Here is an 8,694-nt window from a genome sequence, read left to right as displayed (position 1 = left end):
TGAATCCCATGCTTTGGGTTTATGGACTATTGATGGTCATTAAGTAAAAATGCATATGAGATGATATGTATGGGATGTATGCTCATGGATTAGGGTTCAAGAGGATGATGTGGAGGTAGAATAAATTTGAGGGTATGACAGTAGCCAAGGTCGAAAATTTCCTAAAGTATAAAGTATGGCATGCCTTAATTGCTATCATAAGAAATGCTTCCAAGCTTCATAGATACACCGTAAAAGCATTATACAAGTTGTTTCAGACGTCAACAGAATATGAAACTTTTGTTCGTGTTGAAATATGGTTCCTTAGAGAGTATGGCTACTTATTAATCAATAATGTTGAAATGTTTGACATAGATCCGATAACAGTGACCGAGTCAGATGTCATGGATGCTGCATAGCATGCTTTAAAACGTCATGCATCAAATCTTACCACAAAAGGAATAACTTTGGTTGTTCAGTGAGGTTTCAGTCCCATTTCTTGAATAACACTATCAGTCATTTAGCTGAAACTAATTCAGCATTTGCTGGAGATTACATAGTAGCTAATACATTTGGATCATCATAGTCTTTACAATACAACGCAACATCGGCATATGCTAACATCAAAGATTTCTTAAGGTTTGGAATCTCCATTGACAATATGCTTTCATTTCCCATGTCTTCCATTTTTCTTCAATTCCTTCACCCCTTTTCCCACAAGTCTGTTGTGAATGATCTGTGACAACAGATACCACAGTTAGAGCAAGCAATATCGCAAGTGCAACTGTATATTCAACTAGTCTATGAAGAGATATCTTGGGAAAGGGATACAATTTTTGTCATACAATGGGATATGACAATGTTGTTAAAGGATCTTGTTGCCCGCCAACATGTCGACCATATTCGAGAATGAGAAAACGAGATCGGTGTGAGCCATATTCAACTCCTCAAGTTATTTCTCAGGGTGAATCTCCTTCATCTTCAAAATCTGATGTTGATAACTTAAGCAATCAAGTGGCAATGGATAAGGATACTTTTCCCAAGGTTATTAATGCTCATGTCGCCGGTAAGCATGCCATACCTGTTCGAAATCCTCCAAGTTTGGTAGGGATAACTCTTCCAATTGTTCAGATTGTCACAACCAAGAATCTATGTGTCGAAATCATTTGGCTAAAGTTGTTGATAATTCAAGTTTCAAGCATAAGAAAGTTCTAGCTGAAAGTTCTGAATGGACACTTAAGGCATCATGTAACGTATATAGTCTGTGGCAATCTTCTTGACAGTAAAATTAAGAACCTCAAGTCTTTAAGTTTAGGAATTCTAGTGGTAAATCCTACTTGGATTTTAGGTTTTGATGCATATAACAAACTCTTGACAGGGATGTCTTACCAGCTTGAACGATTTTCTTCGAATAAACAACCGAAAATGTCTACATTCTTCTAATCGAGAAATAAAAAATATCAGATGATACTTTTACTGACTCCATTCTTCAAGGAGAGCCAGACATTGAAGATTCACTTGCTAGTGTTGGCAAATAGGAGGATATAAATTCACCTGAATTGAGCTTTATGCCAAAAGCATAGTGCTACTGTTCAGGCATGCTTCAGGTTGGACAAACCACTTTCATAGCTTTATTCCATACATTGAAAATTATAAGATGATATATTGGGTGAAGTAGCTCTACCAAGTACAAAGGTGGTCATCCTGTCCATACACCAAAGTGTTGCACCTAGTTTGTCTGATTTGGTATTTGGTGCTCTCTCCGATCCAATGAATATTCTAATAAATCCAGTGTACTCGAGTATACTGCTGCTTCTTACCTTGAAGGTTATTTATCATTTTCCTTTACATAAATCCATTCCTGCAGACATATCAGAGTGTTAATAAGTTGCGGTTCTACCGAAAACAGACATATCTATCAGGGAAAAGGTTTGTATCAAAGTGGAACAAATTGTTAACGAGGAACCAAGCCATAAAGAAACCCAACTGATATCATACCATGAAAGAAATTTGAAGAGTAAGCCAGATACAGAAGTTGCATCCATATCATTCTTCATCAATCTGTGAGAAAGTTAGAAGCAATGAATATCATTAGCTTTGATATTCAGAGTAAATTTTAACAACATTTAAAAAGAGGAAGAATCAACAAAAGTGGAAGCGATACAACTTCAACTCATTTCAATTAACTGTTAATCCAACTAACTACCCTAACCTAACAACCTTCCCTAAATCGGTTAGGACTTTCCCTCCAATTTTCAATCCAACTAACACTAAACTAACACACGATACACTCAATTCCACTCGAATGCCCTAAGAGAAACACAAAATCCAACTAATCTCATTGAGATCTAATCCTAACCGTTCTAAAAACCCACATGAGAATCCTTATCGTAGGGCTTAAAATCATCCAAACTTAACCAACTAACATAATTTCCCTAAAAAATTCATCCATCCTCACCTATAAAAACCCTCGTTTTCACTCTTCATCATCAACAACCCTCACCCTACCATAACTCTGCAAAAATTCCTCTAACCCTCACTCTCAAAGCTCTCTATCATAACCCATCATAGCTTCTCATTGAAGCTTTGAATGGGTTGAGCTCAACCTCCAACCTCACAGCTCAATCTCTTATCACTCTGTTCATGATCACACAACAATTCTAAGAACAACCATACTTAGAATATCAAAGAAAAAGGAAGAAGAAGCAGGTTACACCAAAAGGAATAAGGAATTACTTGAGGCTATTTGAATATCTAGGTTTTTCTTCTACTCATCGGCGGTGGAAATATGATACTGACCGGAGGAAATCTCCAATCCGTTGGTAATCCTCGAAACCCCTTCTTCCCATACATTGTTGTTATTTGCTTGTTGTTTATAATCGCACACCAATCATAGCTTACTGGATTTAAACTTGAACTCTGAATCAAGTTGACCATAATCCAAAATCTGAGTCATATTTAGAATTGAATCAACACGGAAATTGGGGCGAAACTCTGAATCCAAATGCACAAACCAAATCGAATTTTGAAACGCATAAGCTGAACCGAAATTGAAACGAAAACTATGCTGTAAATTCGAGTGAGAGATGGGTGAATTCGTGAGCTTGAATCTGAGCAGATTCGTGTTATTGTTGGGTGAGATATTGGCGGAACCATGAGTCTTCCAAAATAGCATTTTGAAAAATCACTTCTGGAACTGCGATTCTGAGCATTCTTCCCTTTCCACATGCATTTGTTTCACACTGCTATGATGTTACTTATTTTCCCTTTCTTTATTTTCCTATATTGATTATTATTTTATATTTTATTTAATATGAACTTACTCACATGTGGTTGTATGTGATTAGTTATCAGATTAAGTGAAAAAGTTTAAAATTATAATTTTCAATATATAAAAAGGAGAAAGGTTAGACTTTTAATGATTTAGCTAATACCTTTTAATTTCATTATTTTGCAAAATAAATTTCTCTTTTAATATTAATTGCTTAATTAGTTAAAACTTGTGTTGATCAGTAGACTTTGTTGGTTAATTTGGATTAGCTTGATTAAATACTTTTTTTTTAGGTTTTCTAGGAATTAATCTTGGATATAGTAATATTGAGAAAATTAATTAGGATTAGGGTTGATCATGACTTTCTAATCTTGGTTATTTTCTTTTATTCATATCTTTAATTTTGATCATTTTTTTTATTCACGAATTGATAAATTTGGGGATTAATTTCTCATTAGAATCTTAATTAGAGATTATGTCCTTTTCTTTACTCTCGATTGCATTTTTAAATTCATGATTGTGATTATGGATTATTTCTTGAATGAATTATTTTTGCCTCTTGAATGATTCATATGTGCTAAGGGATGAATTTACTATGGTGTATGATTATCCTCCATTTGGACAAAATGTACTCCACTCCCATGAACGTGTACTAATTTTATCACTGTCAATTTTATCACTTTCCATATTTCGTCCGTTAACTTAGAAATCATCAAAGCGACTTAAAAATAACTTTTTTCAAAAGAACAAAAATAAGCTTGACCAAATATCAAGTGTTTTCCAAATCAAACTTAATTGAATGTGACGCGAGTGCTTGATACAACGTCAAGTACCTCTTCCATTTAATTCATACAATCATCATAGTCAACTTCAAACACTTGATCCAATGTCAAGTTATTTTTATGAACATTTTTACAAAAAACCAGATGAAAAAGGATGGGGTTTACTTACTTGTCCACACCATTTCTCAAGTACTTGGGTTATTGGTCGTGTTTAGGGTGTGGCACAATACTTGTCTTTCATTCAAAAAACTTCAATATAAACGAGTTTAATTCAGTCATCATGGGATGAAAAAGAGAGGTCGGGATGCACTTGTCCTTTCAGCTCCCGGGTATTTTGATTGTCGGTTGTACTTAGCTTGTGGTTAAATGCTTATCTTGCTCTAGGTACCAATGATTAAACTTGCCTCACAAATTTCATAAACAAAAACTTTTTAGGATGAAAAAGAGAGATCATGATGTACTTGGGTTGACAATTGTACTTAGCTAGTGGTATGATACTTTTCTCCCACTTAAGATCAATCACAACCAATCAAAATCGATTTTTTCGCCTTAAGGCATTCAAAAGCTTTTCATAAAGGACAATTTATTTACGTTCTACCGTAATACAAACAACCACTACGCCAAAAATTGGAATAGACAGCGCACCTTAGAGGGCGCTTTATTACAAAAGCGCACTCTAAAGTGAAGCGAAAAAATAAGGAGCGAACAACTGGAATAGACAGCGCACTTTAGAGGGCGCTTTTGTAATAAAGCGCCCTCTAAGGTGAAGCGAAAAAATAAGGAGGAGATAGAGGGACAACAATACAGGGCGCTTTTTAGAAAGCGCCCTCTAAGGTTACCCTTAGAGGGCGCTTTTAAAAAAGCGCTCTATAAGTCCATGTGCATTTCCAGTTTATAAAGCGCTTTTGGAAAGCCTTAGAGAGCGCTTTCATAAGCGCCCTCTTAGGCCCCCTTTAGAGGGCGCTTTGTTTCCACAAGCGCCCTCTAAGGTCCCCTTTAGTAAACATTAAAATTATAACATACTGCGCGTTTTGTTATTTCACTCTCTGTTATTTTCGTTCTTTTTCACGTTAGGGTTCTCACTGCTACGATTTTCGCTACTTCTAAGGCGTTCTCCTTCCACCTCTGTTAGATCTACGATGTTTCCTCCTTCTATTAATTCGTTGTTAGCTGTTCGATTTTGACACCATAGGTATTTTTCTAATCTTCATATTACTTGGTTTCTCTTCTGACGTTCGCTATTGTTCATTTTTGGTTTCATTTTTCTTGGTTCATACATTTATTGAGTATTCTCAACAATAATTATTGTGTTGCAATGCTAGCAATGGAGACTAGGCATTATGGGTTAAATTTCACCAACTGTTCCATTTGTTTCTCGATGTAGAAAAAGGAGGCAGCAATATCTAAAACACCTTCTACCAATCAAAGGTACACTATGCAGCTTATGAGTGTATTTATTCTAGCATACATAGCGTAGCTAGTAACTTAAGAAGTTTAGGTATGGATGTTATTTGATAGAGTAAATTAGAGTCGACTATTCTTCTGTTAGCTTTCAGTTAGACCATTATACAATTCTACATATATATTTTCTAGTCAATGTTTATCTTTTGTAAAAACTATATGATGATATATAACTATGCTACAAATTAGTGCATACCACTAATGCTTAATGCATGGTTCATACATTCTCATGCTATTGAAGTCAGAGATATCTGAAAATGTTGAGAAACTAACTCAATAAAACAAAATTGTTTTGGTTTTAGGTTGTTGTTGGAGACATGAATGCCCTGCACAGAGACTAACTCAATAAAGCGAAATTGTTTTGCCGTAAGGTGATCGATCCTGCGATCTTACCAATGTTGCAAAAAGAAATCGTTATTACTTTGTGTGAGCTTGAAATGTTTTTTCCTCCATCATTTTTTGACATAATGGTACATCTAGTTGTTCATCTTGTGAAAGAGACACAATTGTATGGACCAGCTTATATGAGATGGATGTACCCTGTTGAACGTTATATGAAAATATTAAAAGGGTACGTGAAGAACCGAAGTCGACCAGAAGGTTGTATGGTTGAAAGATACATTGTTGAAGAAGCGATTGAGTTTTATACTGAATATTTGTCTAATGTTCAGTCAATCGGGATCAAGTGCATTTGTATGTTCGGCACAATGAGAATGAGGTTGAGCCGTATGTTGAAATTCACAAGGATGTTCTCCGAGGTTTAAATCCCAATAGAAATGAAAATTGGATAGTACGAGAGCACAATCGATGTTTTATACCTTGGTTTAAGGATCATATTTATTCAAAGTATTATTCAGATCCCGCTTCAATAACAGAAAGGTTGAGATGCTTAGCATATGGTCCAAGTTTCCATGTTTTTTCTTATAGCGCATACGCGATTAATGGATACACATTTTATACCAAAGAACAAGATGATAAAAGTACTATGCATAATAGTGGTGTCACCGTGGTAGCTGAAGCAATGCACATATCAAGTGTGAAGGACTTAAACCCCAAATTTGCAAATCTGTCATATTTTGGTGTTATCGAGCGCATTTGGGTGTTTGATTATGAGAAGTTTCAGATTCCTATATTTGGTTGCAAGTGGGTTGAAAATAATAACGGCATTCGAATGGATAAGTCAGGATTTTTGCAAGTGGATCTTAATAGGGTGGGATACAAAGATGAGTCTTTTATTCTAGCCTCTCAAGCTAGACAAGTGTTCTATGTCAATGATCCGAAAAGTACGAAATGGTCTATAGTTCTTTTTTCCAACAAAGTAATTGATGAAAACACTGGAGATCAAGGTGATATTGATGTTGAGATTAAATCGTTTACCAGAAATGATCAAGATGAGAATATTATATCAAATGATTCATATATTAGAAATGATCATAATGAGGGTATTTGGATCAATCCAACCGTCCGTGTTGTTAAGAGACATGTAGAAAATATTCCAACCAAGAAAAGAAAGAGAACTTAGTGAAAAAGGTACAGGTCAAATGATTTTAATTGTTTTCTTTATTACAGGTAAAATGACTTTTATTACAGCAAATCGAGTCAGTTGCATAAAAAAAAAAGGTATAAACACAATTATATGATATTTATGCATAGAAAATGTTAATTCTTGATCTTATACTTCACCTAACTAATTTTATGATATTTTAGGTTCATGCTATTGATATTGAACAAAAAGAGGTTGTTACTAAGAAGACTGCGACTAGCAAAAAAAACATACATCTCAGAGATGCTTTTGCTATTTAGTTTTATTTTTTTTAAATTATGAATTGGTTGTATATTTAGAATCTTTAGAAGTTAAACGATTATATATCAGTGGATTGTTGTATATGTATGGATTGTTGTATATAAGGCTTGTTGAATGCAATGTGTGAAAAAGGGCTTCAAATTATACAGTTTTAGGTGTACTGCTTCAATATACGGGTTGTCTAAAATAAATAAAAAAATATAGCGTTTTTTTTAAAAAAAAATTTAAATAACCACCCACTTTAGAGGGCGCTTCCCAAAATAAGCGCACTCTAAACCCTTTAAATTTTCACTTTAGAGGGCGCTTTCCAGTAAAAGCGCCCTCTAAACCCTTAAAAGTTTCCACTTTAGAGGGCGCTTTCCAGTAAAAGCGCCCTCTAAACCCTTAAAAGTTTCCACTTTAGAGGGCGCTTTCTTTAAAAAGCGCCCTCTAAAGTGGCCCTTAAAGGGCTTAAAGAGCCACTTTAGAGAGCGCTTTCACCAGGAAAAAAAGCGCTGTCTTTACCTATGCCAGCGCCAGATTAAAGGGCGCTTTAAAGCGCTGTTATAGGCCAAAAAAAGCGGCCTCTTTTCCCTTATTTGGCGTAGTAAACGCTTAAACCTCTCACACGTGAGTACAAGCAAGGTTTAACTGCTAGAACGTGAACATTAACATCGTTCAATAAAAACAACCAACAAAGACTTATTTTCTACCCCATGAACTAAGGAGATCTGATTTTCTCATTGCACTATGAGAATATGTAGGCACAAAATTTTGAAATCTTGGCGAACACATTAATTACAAACTTATTTTTTCCCTTAATTAAAACTAATCGCAAGTAACCTTTAGATAATAACATCCATCCGCGCAAAACAATCAAAATGGTTCCTGTTAAGTATAATGGATGTGAGGGGTGCTAATACTTTCCCCTTGCATAATCGACTCCCAAACCTGAATTTAGTTGTGATGACCATCTTCTCTTTTTTTAAGGATTTTATCAATATATTCCCTTTCCTTTGGAATAAATAAAGTTCGGTGGTGATTCTGTATTTTTCACGGTGGGGCAATTGTTAGGTTATCATCTCCTTTGCTTAAGTTGTCAGCCATTCTTCCATCCCAAATTCTTTGTATTTCTAAAGAGGTGTTTGCTTCCATATACTAGGAAGATATTGGTTATGTCCAAAATCTCCCCGGAGCAGAGAATATGGAACTCTTTTCTAAGGTGACTTTTTATGCTTACCGGATGACTTCTCTGTTTTCCCTGGCTATTATTGCATAGGGTGAAATTTTGGCTATGGGAAACCCTTCAAAGGAGAGAGATACTTGGATGGGTAAGTGTGAGGTGGATGAGCATGAGAAATCCCAACTCCATAAGAATGTTTTGGATCTTCAAGAATAAGTAGACAAATTGGGGTCTT

The 8,694-nt window shown here is 35.2% G+C and overlaps 1 long non-coding RNA gene across 2 annotated transcripts; it reads right to left on the bottom strand.

Moving 5' to 3' along the window:
- Positions 1 to 207: 207 nt before the first annotated feature.
- Positions 208 to 3,262, bottom strand: LOC127075511 (uncharacterized). Of its 2 annotated transcripts, XR_007786488.1 has the most exons (4): positions 2,716 to 3,262; positions 1,978 to 2,040; positions 825 to 1,840; positions 208 to 715 (listed from the first exon to the last, which is right to left on the bottom strand). It is a non-coding gene; the product is annotated as an uncharacterized LOC127075511 (long non-coding RNA). The 2 variants fall into 2 exon arrangements; XR_007786487.1 differs by having other exon boundaries at positions 208 to 1,840; positions 2,716 to 3,260.
- Positions 3,263 to 8,694: the final 5,432 nt, after the last annotated feature.

The sequence above is a fragment of the Lathyrus oleraceus genome, chromosome 4, assembly GCF_024323335.1.
Source record: "Lathyrus oleraceus cultivar Zhongwan6 chromosome 4, CAAS_Psat_ZW6_1.0, whole genome shotgun sequence".
NCBI classification, from domain to species: Eukaryota; Viridiplantae; Streptophyta; class Magnoliopsida; order Fabales; family Fabaceae; genus Lathyrus; species Lathyrus oleraceus.
Note: the sequence above shows the minus strand (reverse complement) of the source record. Positions and strands in the feature narration are given on the sequence as shown.